Here is a 19,942-nt window from a genome sequence, read left to right as displayed (position 1 = left end):
TGCTGGACATTTCAGTCATGTCGATGGTTGAACCCTGATGCAGCTTCTGTTGCTTGACAAATTTTTCCAATTTCTCAATCGGTTGAGCACGAGACTCTTAGACTCACATATGTTTGAACCCCACATTGTGCAAAATATTTGTTCTTTAGATATTTCTTGAAGATATATTTTCGGTGACAACTTCACCTTAAAAAACCTCAGCAACAGTATACTCCAGACTGAAAACAATATTACCATACTTAAACTCGGTGTCATAGCGCGGGCTGGATCCCGCTTGTCATCTGCAGCAAGGGCTGCCAGCACCTCCTTTAGCAGCACGCCTGTTATGATCCGCTGCCTGGATCAGTTTGTTTATGTTTTCAGTCACGTGTGTTTTCAGCACCTTGATTTTGTTTGTGCACCTGAGTTTGTTGCCATGGCTGCTTATTGTTTTCACCTGCCGCGTGGGTTTCCGGACGCGCACCTGTTATTCATCACTGACATTATTTAAGCCTGCCTTGCCAGTGAGTCGGTCTGGCTTCCTAGTTTGCTTGATGCAACAATTGACGACGTTTGTTTCCTGCTCTTTACCTGCTAGTTTTCACACTAGGCTATTTTTCTTGCTAGCTCCCACGCTAGCCCCTTTGTTTTTGTCTTTAGTTGCTATGAGCACGTTTTTGTTTGTTCCCTTTTGATTGAATTCTTAATAAATCATTTTTCCTACCTGCACGCTGTGTCCGAAGCCGTCTGCATTCCTGGGAGAACAACACCCGCATCATCATGCGACCCAGTCGTCACAGTAGGAAGCCAGCAGAAAACAATTCTTCCGCAACGGCTATCGAGGAGATGGACGAAGGTACGTGGATGGTGTTGCGAGCGTTGGAGGCGTAGACTCTTCGCTATTCCCCCTCGGAGCGCCAGGACCTGTTATGGGGTCCTAACGGAAAGCTGGTCCCAATCCACTCCGTTTGGCCCGAGGACATTGCCACACCCTCGCAGTACCGGACGCGTCAGCGAAGACGGAAGCCGCCCAAGAGGGCTTCACTTCGCTGCCAGGACGCGCCACTCCCTCAGACTCCTCCACCGGTACACAGCAAGCTACATTCAGCCCATGCTTCCCCTCCTCAGACGTTTGGCAATCCAATCGACCACTTCGCCAAACAGTTTTCCGACTGGGCTGTCAGTCACCTGGACAGCGACAACAATGATGTCATTCCGTCTGGTATCCTCGTCTTGAGGGGGGGGCCAGTGCTGGGAGCTGTGCTAGTTGGGTGGCACAACTGCGCTCAGCCAAGCTGCAACCCCCAGCACGGCCACCGCCACCAGTTTTTCGGCGTGCTAAGCCGTAACCTCCGTCCCGGCCACCGCCACCAGTTTTTCGGCGTGCTAAGCCGCAACCCCCGTCCCGGCCACCGCCACCAGTCCTTCAGCGTGCTAAGTGGCAACTTCCTGCCCGGCCGCCACCACCGGTTTTTCGGCCTGCTAAGCCGCAACCTCCTGCCCGGCCGCCACCACTGTTTTTTCGGCCTGCTAAGCCGCAACCTCCTGCCCGGCCGCCACCACCGGTTTTTCGGCCTGCTAAGCCGCAACCGCCAGCTAGGCCACCCACACCAGCACTGACTCCAAGACTGGTTCCCACAACAGCACCGGCTCCAAAACTGGTTCCCACACCAGCACCGGCTCCAAGACTGGTTCCCACACCAGCACCGGCTCCAAGACTGGTTCCCACACCAGCACCGGCTCCAAGACTGGTTTTCACACCAGCAGAGGCTCCAAGACTGGTTCCCACACCAGCACCGGCTCCAAGACTGGTTCCCACACCAGCACAGGCTCCAAGACTTGTTCCTACACCAGCACTGGCTCCAAGACTGGTTCCCACACCAGCACCGGCTCCAAGACTGGTTCCCACACCAGCACCGGCTCCAAGACTGGTTCTCACACCAGCACCGGCTCCAAGACTGGCTCTCACACCAGCACCGGCTCCAAGACCAGCTCCTGTCCCTGCTCCGAAGCTAGCACGAGTCGCGGCTCCAAGGCTAGCACCAGAACCTGCACCAGCTGCCGTGTGCACGACAACTTCTCCTGCTTCCACGGCGACGACGACGTCTCTTCCTGCTTCCACGGCGACGAGGACGTCTCTTCCTGCTTCCACGGCGACGACGACGTCTCTTCCTGCTTCCACGGCGACGACGACGTCTCTTCCTGCTTCCTCGGCGACGACGACATCTCTTCCTGCTTCCACGGCAATGACGACATCTCGTGCTCCTGCTTCTATGGCGTCGTCATCTCTGCGACCTCGAGCTGTCCGGCTGAGCAAGCGGAAATCAGGGGCCCGCATGCAGCTCTCAAGGTCAGTGAATGGACGCCAATGGCGCAAACAGCAGCGACACCCAAGACGTTGTCGGAGAACTCTCCGGCTGCTGAACTTCTGGCGCCTTTCACGCCCACCTTCTCGGCGGCCACGAGTGTGGCCTTTCCGTGGTCGCCCGCCTCGCCTGCGGCAGTGGTGTTCCATTCGTCGCCGCCACCTGACTCTTCCCCGGTGAATTCAGGGACACGTGGCCTGGCGACCCACCACCAAATCCTCCCTCCGCCCTCCCTTGACTCTTGAACTATTTCTTGTTTTTTGGGTTCTAGTTTTTTTTTTGTTTCAAGGGACATCTGGAATCTGTCCTTTAAGGGGGGGTACTGTTATGATCCGCTGCCCGGATCATAGTTTGTTTATATTTTCAGTCACGTGTGTTTTCAGCACCTTGATTTTGTTTGTGCACCTGAGTTTGTTGCCATGGCTGCTTATTGTTTTCATCTGCCGCGTGGGTTTCCGGACGCGCACCTGTTATTCATCACTGACATTATTCAAGCCTGCCTTGCCAGTGAGTCGGTCTGGCTTCCTAGTTTGCTTGATGCAACAATTGACGACGTTTGTTTCCTGCTCTTTACCTGCTAGTTTTCACACTAGGCTATTTTTCTTGCTAGCTCCCACGCTATCCCCTTTGTTTTTGTCTTTAGTGCTATGAGCACGTTTTTGTTTGTTCTCTTTTGATTTAATTCTTAATAAATAATTTTTCCTACCTGCACGCTGTGTCTGAAGCCGTCTGCATTCCTGGGAGAACAACACCCGCATCATCATGCGACCCAGTCGTCACAACGCCAGGACACGCCCCTGCCCGCACTGGCCGCATCACGCCCACAGACAGCAAGGCTGTGGGCGATCAGCAATCAGCACACCTGAGACTGATGAGGGCGAGCAGTATAAGGACCAGTGGACCCAAGGATCCTGTTCCGGAACGTAATCCTATGTTACATAGTAAGCATCCCGTGTCTGGCTTCCCTCCTGCATACTTGATCACTCCCTGTGACGTCCTTGTTCCCGTGTCTCTTGTCCCTTTGTGTTTCCCGCAGTGCTTCCCGTGTATTTAGTTGTCGAGCTGTGTGTCTCGACTCTCCTGTGGACTTTGGACTGCCACCCTCGATCCTCGACCCCCCTGCTTGGACACAGACCTTTTGGACGCCTCGCTCTATTCCCCGACAACCTGCCTGTCTCATGGACCTTCTTCTGCTTAGCCCCTTTGGACTTGTCTGCTTCCTCATCCAACAATTACGGTAATACTCAACAGTTAATCATTCATACACTTAGTCTCGCACCATACACCCCTTGGGTTTTGTCACATACCATTCCTGTGTTAATTAATTTAGGTTATTGTTTGTTATTATACATATAGTGAATATCCATCCATCCATCCATTTTCTACCGCTTATTCCCTTCGTGGTCGCGGGGGGCGCTGGAGCCTATCTCAGCTACAATCGGGCGGAAGGCGGGGTACACCCTGGACCCCTCCCACCTCCAAAGACATATAGTGAATATATATAATAAAAAACTCTCTTTCTCGTGGCAAACTCCGCGCTGAAACTTTTACTAATTGTACACTGAAATCTGAAAACATCTCGTATTTTCCATGACATAGGCCCGGTTAGCTATGTCGGTAGCGCATGAGACTCTTTATCTCAGGGTTGTGGGTTCAAGCCTCACATTAGGCGAGATTTAGGTTTGCTATATACTGCATTAATCTTTCTTTCTTTATTGTGGTAACTCCAATCTAAAAGTTTTACTAATTGTACACTGAAGTCTGAAAACTTCTCTTATTTCCCAAGAAAGAGACCCGGTTGACTCAGTCGGTAGAGCATGAGATTCTTTATCTCAGGGTCGTGGTTTCAAGCCCACATTGGGCGAGATTTATGTTTGCTAGATACTGCATGAATCTGTCTTTCTTGTGGCAATTCCAATCTAAGACTTTTACTAATTGTACACTGAAGTCTGAAAACGTCCCGTATTTTCCAAGAAGACGGCCCGGTTAGCTCTGTCGGTAGAGCATGAGACTCTTAATCTCAGGGTTGTAGGTTCGAGCCCCACGTTGGGCAAGACTTGGTTTTTAGATACTCCTTGAAACTGTCTTTTTTGTGGCAATTCCAGTCTAAAACGTTGAGTATTTATAAAATCAAGTCTGAAAACAACTTGTAACTTAGGTGAAATAGGCCCGGTTAGCTCAGACGGTGGAGCATGAGACTCTTAATTTTAGGGTCGTGGGTTCGAGCCCCACATTGGGCGAAATTTAGATTTGCTCGATACAGCATGAATCTGTCTTCCTTGTGGCAATTCCAATCTAAGACTTTTACTAATTGTACACTGAAGTCTGAAAACGTCTCGTATTTTCCAAGGAAAAGGCCTGGTTAGCTCAGTCGGTAGAGCATGAGACTCTTAATCTCAGGTTCGAGCCCCACATTGGGCGAGATTTAGGTTTGCTGGATACTGCATGAATCTGTCTTCCTTGTGGCAATTCCAATCTAAGACTTTTACTAATTGTACACTGAAATCTGAAAACGTTGCTTATTTCCATGAAAAAAGCCTGGTTAGCTCAGTCGGTAGAGCATGAGACGCTTAATCTCAGGGTCGTGAGTTCGAGCCCCACATTGGGCAAGATTAAGTTTTCTATATACTGCATGAATCTTTCTTTCTTTCTTGTGGTAACTCCAATCTAAAAGTTTACTAATTGTACACTGAAATCTGATAACGTTGCTTGATTTCCATGAAAGAGGCCCGGTTGGCTCAGTCTGTAGAGCATTAGACTCTTAATCTCAGGGTTGAGGGTTCGGCCCCGCATTGGGTGAGATTTGGTTATCTAGATACTGCTTGAAACAGTCTTTCTTTTTAATTAGTAAACATTTTGGAGTAGAATTGCCACAAGAAAGACAGATTCATGCAGTATCCAGCAAACCTAAATCTCGCCCAATGTGGGGCTCAGGGTTGTGGTTTCGAGCCCCACATTGGGCGAGATTTACGTTTGCTAGATACTGTACGAGTCTGTCTTTCTTGTGGCAATTCCACGCTAACATTTTTACTAATTGTACACTGACATCTAAAAACGTTGCTTATTTTCCATGACAGAGGCCCGGTTAGCTCAGTCAGTAGAGCATGAGACTCTTAATCTCAGGGTCGTGGGTTCGAGCCCCACATTGGGCGATGTTTGCTAGATACTGCATGAATCTTTCTTGTGGCAACTCCAATCTAAAACTTTAACTAATTGTACACTGAAGTCTGAAAACGTCTCATGTTTTCCAAGAAAACGACCCGGTTAGCTCAGTCAGTAGAGCATGAGACTCTTTATCTCAGGGTCGTGGGTTTGAGCCCCACATTGGGCGAGATTTGGTTTTCTAGATACTCCTTGAAACAGTCTTTCTTGTGGCATTTCCAGTCTAAAACTTTGAGTAATTATAAAATCAAGTCTGAAAACAACTTGTAACTCAGATGAAATAGGCCCGGTTGGCTCAATCGGTAGAGCATGAGACTCTTAATCTCAGAGTCGTGCGTTCGAGCCCCACATTGGGTGAGATTTAGGTTTGTACAATATTGCATGAATCTGTCTTCCTTGTGGCAATTCCAATCCAAGACTTTTACTTATTGTACACTGAAGTCTGAAAACGTCTATTATTTTCCAAGAAAACGGCCCGGTTAGCTCAGTCGGTAGAGCATGAGACTCTTAATCATAAGATCGTGGGTCCGAGCCCCACATTGAGCGAGATTTAGGTTTGCTATATACTGCATGAATCTTTATTTCTTTCTTGTGGTAACCTTAATCTAAAACTTTTACTAATTGTACACTGAAGTCTAAAAACGTCTCGTATTTCCCAAGAAAGAGGCCCGGTTGACTCAGTCGGTAGAGCATGAGATTCTTAATCTCAGTGTCGTGGTTTCGAGCCCCACATTGGGCGAGATTTAGGTTTGCTGGATACTGCATGAATCTGTCTTCCTTGTGGCAATTCCACTCTAACTTGTTTACTAATTGTACACTGAAATCTGAAAACGTTGCTTATTTCAGTGAAAAAAGTCCGGTTAGCTCAGTTGGTAGAGCATGAGACTCTTAATCTCAGGGTCGTGGATTTGAGCCCCACATTGGGTGAAATTAAGTTTTCTGTATACTGCATGAATCTTTCTTTCTTTCTTGTGGTAACTCCAATCTAAAAGTTTACTAATTGTACACTGAAGTCTGAAAACGTCTCGTATTTTCCAAGAAAACGGCCCGGTTAGCTGTGGCGATTCTACTCTAAAATTTTTCCTAATTGTACACTGAAATCTGATAACGTTGCTTGATTACCATGAAAGAGGCCCGGTTGGCTCAGTCTGTAGAGCATTAGACTCTTAATCTCAGGGTTGAGGGTTCGGCCCAGCATTGGGTAACATTTGGTTATCTAGATACTGCTTGAAACAGTCTTTATTTTTAATTAGTAGAAATTTTGGAGTAGAATTGCCACAAGAAAGACAGATTCATGCAGTATCCAGCAAACCTAAATCTCGCCCAATGTGGGGCTCAGGGTCGTGGTTTCGAGCCCCACATTGGGGGAGATTTAGGTTTGCTCAATATTGCATGAATCTGTCTTCCTTGTGGCAATTCCAATCTAAGACGTTTACTTATTGTACACTGAAGTCTGAAAACGTCTCGTATTTTCCAAGAAAACGGCCGAGTTAGCTCAGTCGGTAGAGCATGAGACTCTTAATCCTAAAGTCGTGGGTCCGAGCCCCACATTGGGCGAGATTTAGGTTTGCTATATACTGCATGAATCTTTCTTCCTTTCTTGTGGTGAACTTAATCTAAAACTTTTACTAATTGTACACTGAAGTCTAAAAACGTCTCGTATTTCCCAAGAAAGAGGCCCGATTGACTCAGTCGGTAGAGCATGAGATTCTTAATCTCAGGGTCGTGGTTTTGAGCCCACATTGGGCGAGATTTAGGTTTGCTCGATACTGCATGAATCTGTTTTCCTTGTGGCAATTCCACTCTAAAATGTTTACTAATTGTACACTGAAATCTGAAAACGTTGCTTATTACCATGAGAGCGTCCCGGTTAGCTCAGTCGGTAGAGCACGAAACTCTTAATCTCAGGGTCGTGGGCTCGACCGCCACATTGGGCGAGATTTAGGTTTGCTATACACTGCTTGAATCTTTCTTTCTTGTGGTAACTCCAATCTAAAAGTTTACTAATTGTACACTGAAGTCTTAAAACGTCTCGTATTTCCCAAGAAAACGGCCCGGTTAGCTGCGGCGATTCTACTCTAACATTTTTACTAATTGTACACTGAAATCTGATAACGTTGCTTGATATCCACGAAAGAGGCCCGGTTAGCTCAGTTTGTAGAGCATTAGACTCTAAATCTCAGGGTTGCGGGTTCGGTCCCGCATTGGGTGAGATTTGGTTATCTAGATACTGCTTGAAACAGTCTTTCTTCTTAGTTAGTAAAAATTTAAGAGTAAAATTGCCACATAAACACAGATTCATGCAGTATCCAGCAAACCTAAATCTCGCCCAATGTGGGGCTCAGGGTCGTGGTTTGAAGCCCCACATTGGGCGAGATTTAGGTTTGCTAGATACTGCATGAGTCTGTCTTTCTTGTGGCAATTCCACTCTAACATTTTTACTAATTGTACACTGTAATCTGAAAACGTTGCTTGTTTTCCATGACAGAGGCCCGGTTAGCTCAGTCGGTAGAGCATGAGACTCTTAATCTCAGGGTCGTGGGTTCGAGCCCCACATTGGGCGAGATTTGGTTTTCTCGATTCTCATTGAAACGGTTTTTCTTGTGGCATTTCCAGTCTAAAACTTTGAGTAATTATAAAATCAAGTCTGAAAACAACTTGTAACTCAGATGAAATAGGGCCGGTTGGCTCAGTCGGTAGAGCATGAGACTCTTAATCTCAGGGTCGTGCGTTCGAGCCCCACTTTGGGTGAGATTTAGTTTTGCTCGATACTGCATAAATCTGTCTTCCCTGTGGCAATTCCAATCTAAGACTTTTACTAATTGTACACTGAAGTCTGAAAATGTCTCACATTTTCCAAGAAAACGGCCCGGTTAGCTCAGTCGGTAGAGCATGAGACTCTTAATCTCAGGGTCGTGGGTTCGAGCCCCACATTGGGCGAGATTAAGGTTTGTTATATACTGCATGAATCTTTCTTTCTTTCTTGTGGTAACTCCAATCTAAAACTTTTACTAATTGTACACTGAAGTCTAAAAACGTGTCGTATTTACCAAGAAAGAGGCCCGGTTGACTCAGTCGGTAGAGCATGAGATTCTCAATCTCAGGGTCGTGGTTTCGAGCCCAAATTGGGCGAGATTTATGTTTGCTCGATACTGCATGAATCTGTCTTTCTTGTGGCAATTCCAATCTAATACTTTTACTAATTGTACACTGAAGTCTGAAAACGTCTCGTATTTTCTAAGAAAACTGCCCGGTTAGCTCAGTCGGTAGAGCATGAGACTCTCAATCTCAGCGTCGTGGGTTCGAGCCCCACATTGGGCAAGATTTAGGTTTGCTGGATACTGTATGGATCTGTATTCCTTGTGGCAATTCCACTCTAAAATTGTTACTAATTGTACACTGAAATCTGAAAACGTCTCGTATTTTCCAAGAAGACGGCCCGGTTAGCTCAGTCGGTAGAGCATGACACTCTTAATCTCAGGGTCGTGGTTTCGAGCCCCACATTGGGCGAGGTTTGATTTTCTAGATACTCACTGAAACGGTCTTTCTTGTGGCAATTCCCGTCTAAAATTTAGAGTAATTATAAAATCAAGTCTTAAAACAACTTGAAACTCAGATGAAATATGCCCGGTTAGCTCAGTCGGTAGAGCATGAGACTCTTAATCTCAGGGTCGTGGGTTCGAGCCCCACATTGGATGAGATTTAGGTTTGCTATTTACTGCATGAATCTTTCTTTCTTTCTTGTGGTAACTCCAATCTAAAAGTTTACTAATTGTACACTGAAGTCTGAAAATGTCTCGTATTTACCAAGAAAAAGGCCCGGTTAGCTCAGTCGGTAGAGCATGAGACGCTTAATCTCAGGGTCGTGGGTTCGAGCCCCACATTGGGCGAGATTTAGGTTTGCTATTTACTGCATGAATCTTTCTTTCTTTCTTGTGGTAACTCCAATCTAAAAGTTTACTAATTGTACACTGAAGTCTGAAAATGTCTCGTATTTCCCAAGAAAGAGGCCCGGTTGACTCAGTCGGTAGAGCATGAGATTCTTAATCTCAGGGTCGTGGGTTCGAGCCCCACATTGGGCGAGGTTTGATTTTCTAGATACTCACTGAAACGGTCTTTCTTGTGGCAATTCCCGTCTAAAACTTAGAGTAATTATAAAATCATGTCTTAAAACAATTTGAAACTCAGATGAAATATGCCCGGTTAGCTCAGTCGGTAGAGCATGAGACTCTTAATCTCAGGGTCGTGGGTTCGAGCCCCACATTGGGCGAGATTTAGGTTTGTTATATACTGCATGAATATTTTTTTGTGGTAACTCGAATCTAAAAGTTTACTAATTGTACACTGAAGTCTGAAAATGTCTCGTATTTCCCAAGAAAGAGGCCCGGTTGAGTCAGTCGGTAGAGCATACAATTCTTAATCTCAGGGTCGTGGTTTCGAGCCAACATTGGGCGAGATTTATGTTTGCTCGATACTGCATGAATATGTATTTCTTGTGGCAACTCCAATCTAAAACTTTTACTAATTGTACACTGAAGTCTGAAATTGTCTCGTAACTCACATGAAAGAGGCCTGGTTAGCTCATTTGGTAGAGCTTGAGACTCTTAATCTCAGGGTCGTGTGTTTGAGCCCCACATTGGGTGAGATTTAGGTTTGCTCGATACTGCATGAATCTGTCTTCCTTGTGGCAATTCCAATCTAAGACTTTTACTTATTGTACACTGAAGTCTGAAAATGTCTCGTATTTCTCAAGAAAATGGCCCGGTTAGCTCAGTCGGTAGAGCATGAGACTCTTAATCTCAGGGTCGTGGGTTCGAGCCCCACATTGGGCGAGATTTAGGTTTGCTATTTACTGCATTAATCTTTCTTTCTTTCTTGTGGTAACTCCAATCTAAAAGTTTACTAATTGTACACTGAAGTCTGAAAACGTCTCATATTTTCCAAAAAAACGGCCCGGTTAGCTCAGTCGGTAAAGCATGAGACTCTTAATCTCAGGGTCGTGGGTTTGAGCCCCACATTGGGCGAGGTTTGATTTTCTAGATACTCATTGAAACGGTCTTTCTTGTGGCAATTCCCGTCTAAAACTTTGAGTAATTATAAAATCAAGTCTTAAAACAACTTGAAACTCAGATGAAATAGGCCCGGTTAACTCAGTCGGTAGAGCATGAGACTCTTAATCTCAGGGTCGTGGTTTCAAGACCATATTGGGCAAGATTTATGTTTGCTAGATACTGCATGAATCTGTCTTTCTTGTGGCAATTCCAATCTCAGACTTTTACTAATTGTACACTGAAGTCTGAAAATGTCTCGTATTTTCCAAAATAACGGCCCAGTTAAATCAGTCGGTAGAGCATGAGACTCTTAATCTCAGGGTCGTGGTTTCAAACCCATATTGGGGAGATTTATGTTTGCTAGATACTGCATGAATCGGTCTTTCTTGTGGCATATCCAATCTAAGACTTTTACTAATTGTACACTGAAGTCTGAAAACGTCTCGTATTTTCCAAAAAAACAGCCCGGTTAGCTCAGTCGGTAGAGCATGAGACTCTTAATCTCAGGGTCGTGGGTTCGAGCCCCACATTGGGTGAGATTTTGTTTTCTAGATACTCATTGAAACGGTCTTTCTTGTGGCAATTCCGGTCTAAAACTTTGAGTAATTCTAAAATCAAGTCTTAAAACAACTTGAAACTGATATGAAATATGCCCGGTTAGCTCAGTCGGTAGAGCATGAGACTCTTAATCTCAGGGTCGTGGGTTCGAGCCCCACATTGGGCGAGATTTAGGTTTGCTATTTACTGCATGAATCTTTCTTTCTTTCTTGTGGTAACTCCAATCTAAAAGTTTACTAATTGTACACTGAAGTCTGAAAATGTCTCGTATTTCCCAAGAAAGGGGACCGGTTGACTCAGTCGGTAGAGCATGAGACTCTTAATCTCAGGGTCGTGGGTTTGAGCCCCACATTGGGCGAGATTAAGGTTTGCTATTTACTGCATGAATCTTTCTTTCTTTCTTGTGGCAACTCCAATCTAAAACTTTTACTTATTGTACACTGAAGTCTGAAAACGTCTCATATTTGCCAAAAAAAACGGCCAGGTTAGCTCAGTCGGTAGAGCATGAGACTCTTAATCTCAGGGTCGTGGGTTCGAGCCCCACATTGGGTGAGATTTAGGTTTGCTCGATACTGCATGAATCTGTCTTCCTTGTGGCAATTCCAATCAAAGACTTTTACTTATTGTACACTGAAGTCTGAAAACGTCTCATATTTGCCAAAAAAACGGCCCGGTTAGCTCAGTCGGTAGAGCATGAGACTCTTAATCTCAGGGTCGTGGGTTCGAGCCCCACATTGGGCGAGGTTTGATTTTCTAGATACTCATTGAAACGGTCTTTCTTGTGGTAATTCCCGTCTAAAACTCTGAGTAATTATAAAATCAAGTCTTAAAACAATTTGTAACTCAGATGAAATAGGCCCCGTTAGCTCAGTCAAAGAGTCACGAGCATGAGACTCTTAATCTCAGGGTCGTGGGTTCGAGCCCCACATTGGGCGAGATTTGGTTTTCTAGATACTCATTGAAACGGTCTTTCTTGTGGCAATTCCAATCCAAAACTTTGAGTAATTATTAAATCAAGTCTGAAAACAATTTGTAACTCATATGAAATAGGCCCGGTTAGCTCAGTCGGTAGAGCATGAGACTCTTAATCTCAAGGTCGTAATTTCAAGCCCATATTGGGCGAGATTTATGTTTGCTAGATACTGCATGAATCTGTCTTTCTTGTGGCAATTCCAATCTTAGACTTTTACTAATTGTACACTGAAGTCTGAAAACGTCTCGTATTTTCCAAAAAAAAACGGCCCGGTTAGCTCAGTCGGTAGACCATGAGACTCTTAATCTCAGGGTCGTGGGTTCGAGCCCCACATTGGGCGAGGTTTGATTTTCTAGATACTCATTGAAACGGTCTTTCTTGTGGTAATTCCCGTCTAAAACTCTGAGTAATTATAAAATCAAGTCTTAAAACAACTTGTAACTCAAATAAAATAGCCCCGGTTAGCTCAGTTGGTAGCGCATGAGACTCTTAATCTCAGGGTCATGGGTTCGAGCCCCACATTGAGCGAGATTTTGGTTTGTTATATACTGCATGAATCTTTCTTTTTTTTTTTGTGGTAACTCGAATCTAAAAGTTTACTAATTGTAAACTGAAGTCTGAAAATGTCTCGTATTTCCCAAGAAAGAGGCCCGGTTGACTCAGTAGGTAGAGCATAAGATTCTTAATCGCAGGGTCGTGGTTTCGAGCCCACATTGGGCAAGATTTATGTTTGTTCGATACTGCATGAATATGTATTTCTTGTGGCAACTCCAATCTAAAACTTTTACTAATTGTACACTGAAGTCTGAAATTGTCTCGTAACTCACATGAAAGAGGCCTGGTTAGCTCATTTGGTAGAGCTTGAGACTCTTAATCTCAGGGTCATGTGTTTGAGCCCCACATTAGGTGAGATTTAGGTTTGCTCGATACTGCATGAATCTGTCTTCCTTGTGGCAATTCCAATCTCAGACTTTTACTTATTGTATACTGAAGTCTGAAAACGTCTCATATTTTCCTAAAAAAATGGCCCGGTTAGCTCAGTCGGTAGAGCATGAGACTCTTAATCTCAGGGTCGTGGGTTCGAGCCCCACATTGGGCGAGATTTGGTTTTCTAGATATTCATTGAAACGGTCTTTCTTGTGGCAATTCCAATCCAAAACTTTGAGTAATTATTAAATCAAGTCTGAAAACAATTTGTAACTCATATGAAATAGGCCCGGTTAGCTCAGTCGGTAGAGCATGAGACTCTTAATCTCAAGGTCGTAATTTCAAACCCATATTGGGCGAGATTTATGTTTGCTAGATACTGCATGAATCTGTCTTTCTTGTGGCAATTCCAATCTCAGACTTTTACTAATTGTACACTGAAGTCTGAAAACGTCTCATATTTTCCAAAAAAACGGCCCGGTTAGCTCAGTCGGTAGAGCATGAGACTCTTAATCTCAGGGTCGTGGGTTCGAGCCCCACATTGGGCGAGATTTAGGTTTGTTATATACTGCATGAATCTCTCTTGTGGTAACTCCAATCTAAAAGTTTTACAAATTGTACACTGAAGTCTGAAAACGTCTCGTAACTCACATGAAAGAGGCCCGCTTAGCTCATTTGGTTGAGCATGAGACTCTTAAGCTCAGGGTCGTGGGTTCGAGCCCATATTGGGCGAGGTTTTATTTTCTAGATACTCATTGGAACGGTCTTTCTTGTGGCAATTCACATCTAAAACTTTGAGTAATTATAAAATCAAGTCTTAAAACAACTTGAAACTGAGATGAAATAGGCCCGTTTAACTCAGTCGGTAGAGCATGAGACTCTTAATCTCAGGGTCGTGGTTTCAAGCCCATATTGGGCGAGATTTATGTTTGCTAAATACTGCATGAATCTATCTTTCTTGTGGCAATTTCAATCTCAGACTTTTACTAATTGTACACTGAAGTCTGAAAACGTCTTGTATTTTCCAAAAAAAACGGCCCGGTTAGCTCAGTCGGTAGAGCATGAGACTCTTAATCTCAGGGTCGTGGGTTCGAGCCCCACATTGGGTGAGATTTAGGTTTCTTATATACTCCATGAATCTTTCTTGTGGTAACTCCAATCTAAAAGTTTTACAAATTGTACACTGAAGTCTGAAAACGTCTCGTAACTCACACGAAAGAGCCCCGCTTAGCTCATTTGGTTGAGCATGACACTCTTAATCTCAGGGTCGTGGGTTCGAGCCCCACATTGGGCGAGGTTTGATTTTCTAGATACTCATTGAAAGGTTTTTTCTTGTGGCAATTCCCAACTAAAACTTTGAGTAATTATAAAATCAAGTCTTAAAACAACTAGAAACTGAGACGAAATAGGCCCGGTTAGCTCAGTCGGTAGAGCATGAGACTCTTAATCTCAGGGTCGTGGGTTCGAGCCCCACATTGGGTGAGATTTAGGTTTCTTATATACTCCATGAATCTTTCTTGTGGTAACTCCAATCTAAAAGTTTTACAAATTGTACACTGAAGTCTGAAAACGTCTCGTAACTCACACGAAAGAGCCCCGTTTAGCTCATTTGGTTGAGCATGAGACTCTTAATCTCAAGGTCGTGGTTTCAAGCCCATATTGGGCGAGATTTATGTTTGCTAGATACTGCATGAATCTGTCTTTCTTGTGGCAATTCCAATCTTAGACTTTTACTAATTGTACACTGAAGTCTGAAAACGTCTCGTATTTTCCAAAAAAAACGGCCCGGTTAGCTCAGTCGGTAGAGCATGAGACTCTTAATCTCAGGGTCGTGGGTTCGAGCCCCACATTGGGCGAGATTTGGTTTTCTAGATATTCATTGAAACGGTCTTTCTTGTGGCAATTCCCGTCTAAAACTTTGAGTAATTATAAAATCACGTCTTGAAACAACTTGTAACTCATATGAAATAGGCCCGGTTAGCTCAGTCGGTAGAGCATGAGCCTCTTATTCTCAGGGTCATGGGTTCGAGCCCCACATTGAGCGAGATTTTGGTTTGTTATATACTGCATGAATCTTTTTTTTTTTTTTGTGGTAACTCGAATCTAAAAGTTTACTAATTGTACACTGAAGTCTGAAAATGTCTCGTATTTCCCAAGAAAGAGGCCCGGTTGACTCAGTCGGTAGAGCATAAGATTCTTAATCTCAGGGTCGTGGTTTCGAACCCACATTGGGCGAGATTTATGTTTGCTCGATATTGCATGAATATGTATTTCTTGTGGCAACTCCAATCTAAAACTTTTACTAATTGTACACTGAAGTCTGAAATTGTCTCGTAACTCACATGAAAGAGGCCTGGTTAGCTCGTTTGGTAGAGCTTGAGACTCTTAATCTCAGGGTCATGTGTTTGAGCCCCACATTGGGTGAGATTTAGGTTTGCTCGATACTGCATGAATCTGTCTTTCTTGTGGCAATTCCAATCACAGACTTTTACTAATTGTACACTGAAGTCTGAAAACGTCACATATTTTCCAAAAAAAACGGCCCGGTTAGCTCAGTCGGTAGAGCATGAGACTCTTAATCTCAGGGTCGTGGGTTCGAGCCCCACATTGGGCGAGGTTTGATTTTCTAGATACTCATTGAAACGGTCTTTCTTGTGGCAATTCCGTCTAAAACTTTGAGTAATTATAAAATCAAGTCTTAAAACAACTAGAAACTCAGACGCAATAGGCCCGGTTAGCTCAGTCGGTAGAGCATGAGACTCTTAATCTCAGGGTCGTGGGTTCGAGCCCCACATTGGGCGAGATTTAGGTTTGTTATATACTGCATGAATCTTTCTTGTGGTAACTCCAATCTAAAAGTTTTACTAATTGTACACTGAAGTCTGAAAATGTCTCGTAACTCACATGAAAGAGGCCCTGTTAGCTCATTTGGTAGAGCATGAGACTCTTAATCTCGGGGTCGTGGTTTTGAGCCCACATTGTGCGAGATTTATGTTTGCTCGATACTGCATGAATATGTATTCCTTGTGGCAACTCCAATCAAAAACTTTTACTAATTGTACACTGAAGTCTGAAATTGTCATGTAACTCACATGAAAGAGGCCTGGTTAGTTCATTTGGTAGAGCTTGAGACTCTTAATCTCAGGGTCGTGTGTTTGAGCCCCACATTGGGTGAGATTTATGTTTGCTCGATACTGCATGAATCTGTCTTCCTTGTGGCAATTCCAATCTAAAACTTTAACTAATTGTACACTGAAGTCTGAAAACGTCTCATATTTTCCAAAAAGACGGCCCGGTTAGCTCAGTCGGTAGAGCATGAGACTCTTAATCTCAGGGTCGTGGGTTCGAGCCCCACATTGGGCGAGATTTACGTTTGCTCGAGACTGCATGAATATGTTTTTTCTTGTGGCAACTCCAATCAAAAACTTTTACTAATTGTACACTGAAGTCTGAAATTGTCTTGTAACTCACATGAAAGAGGCCTGGTTAGTTCATTTGGTAGAGCTTGAGACTCTTAATCTCAGGGTCGTGGGTTTGAGCCCCACATTGGGTGAGATTTAGGTTTGCTCGATACTGCATGAATCTGTCTTCCTTGTGGCAATTCCCGTCTAAAACTTTGAGTAATTATAAAATCAAGTCTTAAAACAACTAGAAACTCAGATGAAATAGGCCCCGTTAACTCAGTCGGTAGAGCATGAGACTCTTAATCTCAGGGTCGTGGTTTCAAGACCATATTGGGCGAGATTTATGTTTGATAGATACTGCATGAATCTGTCTTTCTTGTGGCAATTCCAATCTCAGATTTGTACTAATTGTTCACTGAAGTCTGAAAATGTCTTGTATTTTCCAAAAATAACGGCCCAGTTAGCTCAGTCGGTAGAGCATGAGACTCTTAATCTCAGGGTCGTGGGTTCGAGATCCACATTGGGCGAGATTTATGTTTGCTAGATACTGCATGAATCTGTCTTTCTTGTGGCAATTCCAATCTAAGACTTTTACTAATTGTACACTGAAGTCTGAAAACGTCTCGTATTATTCAAGAGAACAGCCCGGTTAGCTCAGTCGGTACAGCATGAAACTCTTTATCTCAGGGTCGTGGGTTCGAGCCCCACATTGGGCGAGATTTGGTTTTCTAGATACTCATTGAAACGGTCTTTCTTGTGGCAATTCCAGTCTAAAACTTTGAGTAATTATAAAATCACGGCTTAAAACAATTTGTAACTCAGATGAAATAGGCCTGGTTAGCTCAGTCGGTAGAGCATGAGACTCTTAATCTCAGGGTCGTGGGTTCGAGCACCACATTGGGCGAGGTTTGCTTTTCTAGATACTCTTTGAAACGGTCTTTCTTGTGGCAATTCCTGTCTAAAACTTTGAGTAAATATAAAATCAAGTCTTAAAACAACATGAAACTCAAATTTAATGGGCCTGGTTAGCTCAGTCGGTAGAGCATGAGACTCTTAATCTCAGGGTCGTGGGTTGGAGCCCCACATTGGGTGAGATTTAGGTTTGTTATATACTGCATGAATCTTTCTTGTGGCAACTCCAATCTAAAACTTTTACTAATTGTACACTGAAGTCTGAAATTGTCTTGTAACTCACATGAAAGAGGCCTGGTTAGTTCATTTGGTAGAGCTTGAGACTCTTAATCTCAGGGTCGTGGGTTTGAGCCCCACATTGGGTGAGATTTAGGTTTGCTCGATACTGCATGAATCTGTCTTCCTTGTGGCAATTCCCGTCTAAAACTTTGAGTAATTATAAAATCACGTCTTGAAACAACTTGTAACTCATATGAAATAGGCCCGGTTAGCTCAGTCGGTAGAGCATGAGCCTCTTATTCTCAGGGTCATGGGTTCGAGCCCCACATTGAGCGAGATTTTGGTTTGTTATATACTGCATGAATCTTTTTTTTTTTTTTGTGGTAACTCGAATCTAAAAGTTTACTAATTGTACACTGAAGTCTGAAAATGTCTCGTATTTCCCAAGAAAGAGGCCCGGTTGACTCAGTCGGTAGAGCATAAGATTCTTAATCTCAGGGTCGTGGTTTCGAACCCACATTGGGCGAGATTTATGTTTGCTCGATATTGCATGAATATGTATTTCTTGTGGCAACTCCAATCTAAAACTTTTACTAATTGTACACTGAAGTCTGAAATTGTCTCGTAACTCACATGAAAGAGGCCTGGTTAGCTCGTTTGGTAGAGCTTGAGACTCTTAATCTCAGGGTCATGTGTTTGAGCCCCACATTGGGTGAGATTTAGGTTTGCTCGATACTGCATGAATCTGTCTTTCTTGTGGCAATTCCAATCACAGACTTTTACTAATTGTACACTGAAGTCTGAAAACGTCACATATTTTCCAAAAAAAACGGCCCGGTTAGCTCAGTCGGTAGAGCATGAGACTCTTAATCTCAGGGTCGTGGGTTCGAGCCCCACATTGGGCGAGGTTTGATTTTCTAGATACTCATTGAAACGGTCTTTCTTGTGGCAATTCCGTCTAAAACTTTGAGTAATTATAAAATCAAGTCTTAAAACAACTAGAAACTCAGACGCAATAGGCCCGGTTAGCTCAGTCGGTAGAGCATGAGACTCTTAATCTCAGGGTCGTGGGTTCGAGCCCCACATTGGGCGAGATTTAGGTTTGTTATATACTGCATGAATCTTTCTTGTGGTAACTCCAATCTAAAAGTTTTACTAATTGTACACTGAAGTCTGAAAATGTCTCGTAACTCACATGAAAGAGGCCCTGTTAGCTCATTTGGTAGAGCATGAGACTCTTAATCTCGGGGTCGTGGTTTTGAGCCCACATTGTGCGAGATTTATGTTTGCTCGATACTGCATGAATATGTATTCCTTGTGGCAACTCCAATCAAAAACTTTTACTAATTGTACACTGAAGTCTGAAATTGTCTTGTAACTCACATGAAAGAGGCCTGGTTAGCTCATTTGGTAGAGCATGAGACTCTTAATCTCAGGGTCGTGTGTTTGAGCCCCACATTGGGTGAGATTTATGTTTGCTCGATACTGCATGAATCTGTCTTCCTTGTGGCAATTCCAATCTAAAACTTTAACTAATTGTACACTGAAGTCTGAAAACGTCTCATATTTTCCAAAAAGACGGCCCGGTTAGCTCAGTCGGTAGAGCATGAGACTCTTAATCTCAGGGTCGTGGGTTCGAGCCCCACATTGGGCGAGATTTACGTTTGCTCGAGACTGCATGAATATGTTTTTTCTTGTGGCAACTCCAATCAAAAACTTTTACTAATTGTACACTGAAGTCTGAAATTGTCTTGTAACTCACATGAAAGAGGCCTGGTTAGTTCATTTGGTAGAGCTTGAGACTCTTAATCTCAGGGTCGTGGGTTTGAGCCCCACATTGGGTGAGATTTAGGTTTGCTCGATACTGCATGAATCTGTCTTCCTTGTGGCAATTCCCGTCTAAAACTTTGAGTAATTATAAAATCAAGTCTTAAAACAACTAGAAACTCAGATGAAATAGGCCCCGTTAACTCAGTCGGTAGAGCATGAGACTCTTAATCTCAGGGTCGTGGTTTCAAGACCATATTGGGCGAGATTTATGTTTGCTAGATACTGCATGAATCTGTCTTTCTTGTGGCAATTCCAATCTCAGATTTGTACTAATTGTTCACTGAAGTCTGAAAATGTCTTGTATTTTCCAAAAATAACGGCCCAGTTAGCTCAGTCGGTAGAGCATGAGACTCTTAATCTCAGGGTCGTGGGTTCGAGATCCACATTGGGCGAGATTTATGTTTGCTAGATACTGCATGAATCTGTCTTTCTTGTGGCAATTCCAATCTAAGACTTTTACTAATTGTACACTGAAGTCTGAAAACGTCTCGTATTATTCAAGAGAACAGCCCGGTTAGCTCAGTCGGTACAGCATGAAACTCTTTATCTCAGGGTCGTGGG

At 43.7% G+C, this 19,942-nt stretch overlaps 31 non-coding genes across 31 annotated transcripts; all 31 read left to right on the top strand.

Moving 5' to 3' along the window:
- Positions 1-4,881: 4,881 nt before the first annotated feature.
- On the top strand, positions 4,882-4,954 carry trnak-cuu (transfer RNA lysine (anticodon CUU)). Its single transcript has one exon. It is a non-coding gene; the product is annotated as a tRNA-Lys (tRNA).
- Positions 4,955-5,424: 470 nt separating this feature from the next.
- trnak-cuu (transfer RNA lysine (anticodon CUU)) lies at positions 5,425-5,497 on the top strand. The gene has a single exon. It is a non-coding gene; the product is annotated as a tRNA-Lys (tRNA).
- Positions 5,498-7,997: 2,500 nt separating this feature from the next.
- On the top strand, positions 7,998-8,070 carry trnak-cuu (transfer RNA lysine (anticodon CUU)). Its single transcript has one exon. It is a non-coding gene; the product is annotated as a tRNA-Lys (tRNA).
- Positions 8,071-8,374: 304 nt separating this feature from the next.
- trnak-cuu (transfer RNA lysine (anticodon CUU)) lies at positions 8,375-8,447 on the top strand. The gene has a single exon. It is a non-coding gene; the product is annotated as a tRNA-Lys (tRNA).
- A 308-nt stretch (positions 8,448-8,755) lies between these two features.
- Positions 8,756-8,828, top strand: trnak-cuu (transfer RNA lysine (anticodon CUU)). Its single transcript has one exon. It is a non-coding gene; the product is annotated as a tRNA-Glu (tRNA).
- Positions 8,829-9,132: 304 nt separating this feature from the next.
- trnak-cuu (transfer RNA lysine (anticodon CUU)) lies at positions 9,133-9,205 on the top strand. The gene has a single exon. It is a non-coding gene; the product is annotated as a tRNA-Lys (tRNA).
- A 119-nt stretch (positions 9,206-9,324) lies between these two features.
- On the top strand, positions 9,325-9,397 carry trnak-cuu (transfer RNA lysine (anticodon CUU)). Its single transcript has one exon. It is a non-coding gene; the product is annotated as a tRNA-Lys (tRNA).
- Positions 9,398-9,516: 119 nt separating this feature from the next.
- trnak-cuu (transfer RNA lysine (anticodon CUU)) lies at positions 9,517-9,589 on the top strand. Its single transcript has one exon. It is a non-coding gene; the product is annotated as a tRNA-Lys (tRNA).
- Positions 9,590-9,704: 115 nt separating this feature from the next.
- Positions 9,705-9,777, top strand: trnak-cuu (transfer RNA lysine (anticodon CUU)). Its single transcript has one exon. It is a non-coding gene; the product is annotated as a tRNA-Lys (tRNA).
- A 489-nt stretch (positions 9,778-10,266) lies between these two features.
- trnak-uuu (transfer RNA lysine (anticodon UUU)) lies at positions 10,267-10,339 on the top strand. The gene has a single exon. It is a non-coding gene; the product is annotated as a tRNA-Lys (tRNA).
- Positions 10,340-10,458: 119 nt separating this feature from the next.
- Positions 10,459-10,531, top strand: trnak-cuu (transfer RNA lysine (anticodon CUU)). The gene has a single exon. It is a non-coding gene; the product is annotated as a tRNA-Lys (tRNA).
- Positions 10,532-11,021: 490 nt separating this feature from the next.
- trnak-cuu (transfer RNA lysine (anticodon CUU)) lies at positions 11,022-11,094 on the top strand. The gene has a single exon. It is a non-coding gene; the product is annotated as a tRNA-Lys (tRNA).
- A 115-nt stretch (positions 11,095-11,209) lies between these two features.
- On the top strand, positions 11,210-11,282 carry trnak-cuu (transfer RNA lysine (anticodon CUU)). Its single transcript has one exon. It is a non-coding gene; the product is annotated as a tRNA-Lys (tRNA).
- A 313-nt stretch (positions 11,283-11,595) lies between these two features.
- Positions 11,596-11,668, top strand: trnak-cuu (transfer RNA lysine (anticodon CUU)). The gene has a single exon. It is a non-coding gene; the product is annotated as a tRNA-Lys (tRNA).
- A 116-nt stretch (positions 11,669-11,784) lies between these two features.
- On the top strand, positions 11,785-11,857 carry trnak-cuu (transfer RNA lysine (anticodon CUU)). Its single transcript has one exon. It is a non-coding gene; the product is annotated as a tRNA-Lys (tRNA).
- A 499-nt stretch (positions 11,858-12,356) lies between these two features.
- Positions 12,357-12,429, top strand: trnak-cuu (transfer RNA lysine (anticodon CUU)). Its single transcript has one exon. It is a non-coding gene; the product is annotated as a tRNA-Lys (tRNA).
- A 686-nt stretch (positions 12,430-13,115) lies between these two features.
- Positions 13,116-13,188, top strand: trnak-cuu (transfer RNA lysine (anticodon CUU)). Its single transcript has one exon. It is a non-coding gene; the product is annotated as a tRNA-Lys (tRNA).
- Positions 13,189-13,491: 303 nt separating this feature from the next.
- Positions 13,492-13,564, top strand: trnak-cuu (transfer RNA lysine (anticodon CUU)). The gene has a single exon. It is a non-coding gene; the product is annotated as a tRNA-Lys (tRNA).
- A 488-nt stretch (positions 13,565-14,052) lies between these two features.
- trnak-cuu (transfer RNA lysine (anticodon CUU)) lies at positions 14,053-14,125 on the top strand. The gene has a single exon. It is a non-coding gene; the product is annotated as a tRNA-Lys (tRNA).
- Positions 14,126-14,425: 300 nt separating this feature from the next.
- trnak-cuu (transfer RNA lysine (anticodon CUU)) lies at positions 14,426-14,498 on the top strand. The gene has a single exon. It is a non-coding gene; the product is annotated as a tRNA-Lys (tRNA).
- Positions 14,499-14,799: 301 nt separating this feature from the next.
- Positions 14,800-14,872, top strand: trnak-cuu (transfer RNA lysine (anticodon CUU)). Its single transcript has one exon. It is a non-coding gene; the product is annotated as a tRNA-Lys (tRNA).
- Positions 14,873-15,557: 685 nt separating this feature from the next.
- On the top strand, positions 15,558-15,630 carry trnak-cuu (transfer RNA lysine (anticodon CUU)). Its single transcript has one exon. It is a non-coding gene; the product is annotated as a tRNA-Lys (tRNA).
- Positions 15,631-15,744: 114 nt separating this feature from the next.
- On the top strand, positions 15,745-15,817 carry trnak-cuu (transfer RNA lysine (anticodon CUU)). The gene has a single exon. It is a non-coding gene; the product is annotated as a tRNA-Lys (tRNA).
- A 489-nt stretch (positions 15,818-16,306) lies between these two features.
- On the top strand, positions 16,307-16,379 carry trnak-cuu (transfer RNA lysine (anticodon CUU)). Its single transcript has one exon. It is a non-coding gene; the product is annotated as a tRNA-Lys (tRNA).
- Positions 16,380-16,874: 495 nt separating this feature from the next.
- Positions 16,875-16,947, top strand: trnak-cuu (transfer RNA lysine (anticodon CUU)). Its single transcript has one exon. It is a non-coding gene; the product is annotated as a tRNA-Lys (tRNA).
- Positions 16,948-17,251: 304 nt separating this feature from the next.
- trnak-cuu (transfer RNA lysine (anticodon CUU)) lies at positions 17,252-17,324 on the top strand. The gene has a single exon. It is a non-coding gene; the product is annotated as a tRNA-Lys (tRNA).
- A 115-nt stretch (positions 17,325-17,439) lies between these two features.
- On the top strand, positions 17,440-17,512 carry trnak-cuu (transfer RNA lysine (anticodon CUU)). The gene has a single exon. It is a non-coding gene; the product is annotated as a tRNA-Lys (tRNA).
- An 871-nt stretch (positions 17,513-18,383) lies between these two features.
- Positions 18,384-18,456, top strand: trnak-cuu (transfer RNA lysine (anticodon CUU)). Its single transcript has one exon. It is a non-coding gene; the product is annotated as a tRNA-Lys (tRNA).
- A 114-nt stretch (positions 18,457-18,570) lies between these two features.
- trnak-cuu (transfer RNA lysine (anticodon CUU)) lies at positions 18,571-18,643 on the top strand. The gene has a single exon. It is a non-coding gene; the product is annotated as a tRNA-Lys (tRNA).
- A 489-nt stretch (positions 18,644-19,132) lies between these two features.
- On the top strand, positions 19,133-19,205 carry trnak-cuu (transfer RNA lysine (anticodon CUU)). The gene has a single exon. It is a non-coding gene; the product is annotated as a tRNA-Lys (tRNA).
- A 495-nt stretch (positions 19,206-19,700) lies between these two features.
- On the top strand, positions 19,701-19,773 carry trnak-cuu (transfer RNA lysine (anticodon CUU)). The gene has a single exon. It is a non-coding gene; the product is annotated as a tRNA-Lys (tRNA).
- The last annotated feature ends 169 nt before the right edge of the window (positions 19,774-19,942 follow it).

The sequence above is a fragment of the Nerophis lumbriciformis genome, linkage group LG12 (genome assembly GCF_033978685.3).
Source record: "Nerophis lumbriciformis linkage group LG12, RoL_Nlum_v2.1, whole genome shotgun sequence".
Taxonomy (NCBI): domain Eukaryota; kingdom Metazoa; phylum Chordata; class Actinopteri; order Syngnathiformes; family Syngnathidae; genus Nerophis; species Nerophis lumbriciformis.
This window is presented reverse-complemented; position numbering and strand designations above follow the sequence as displayed.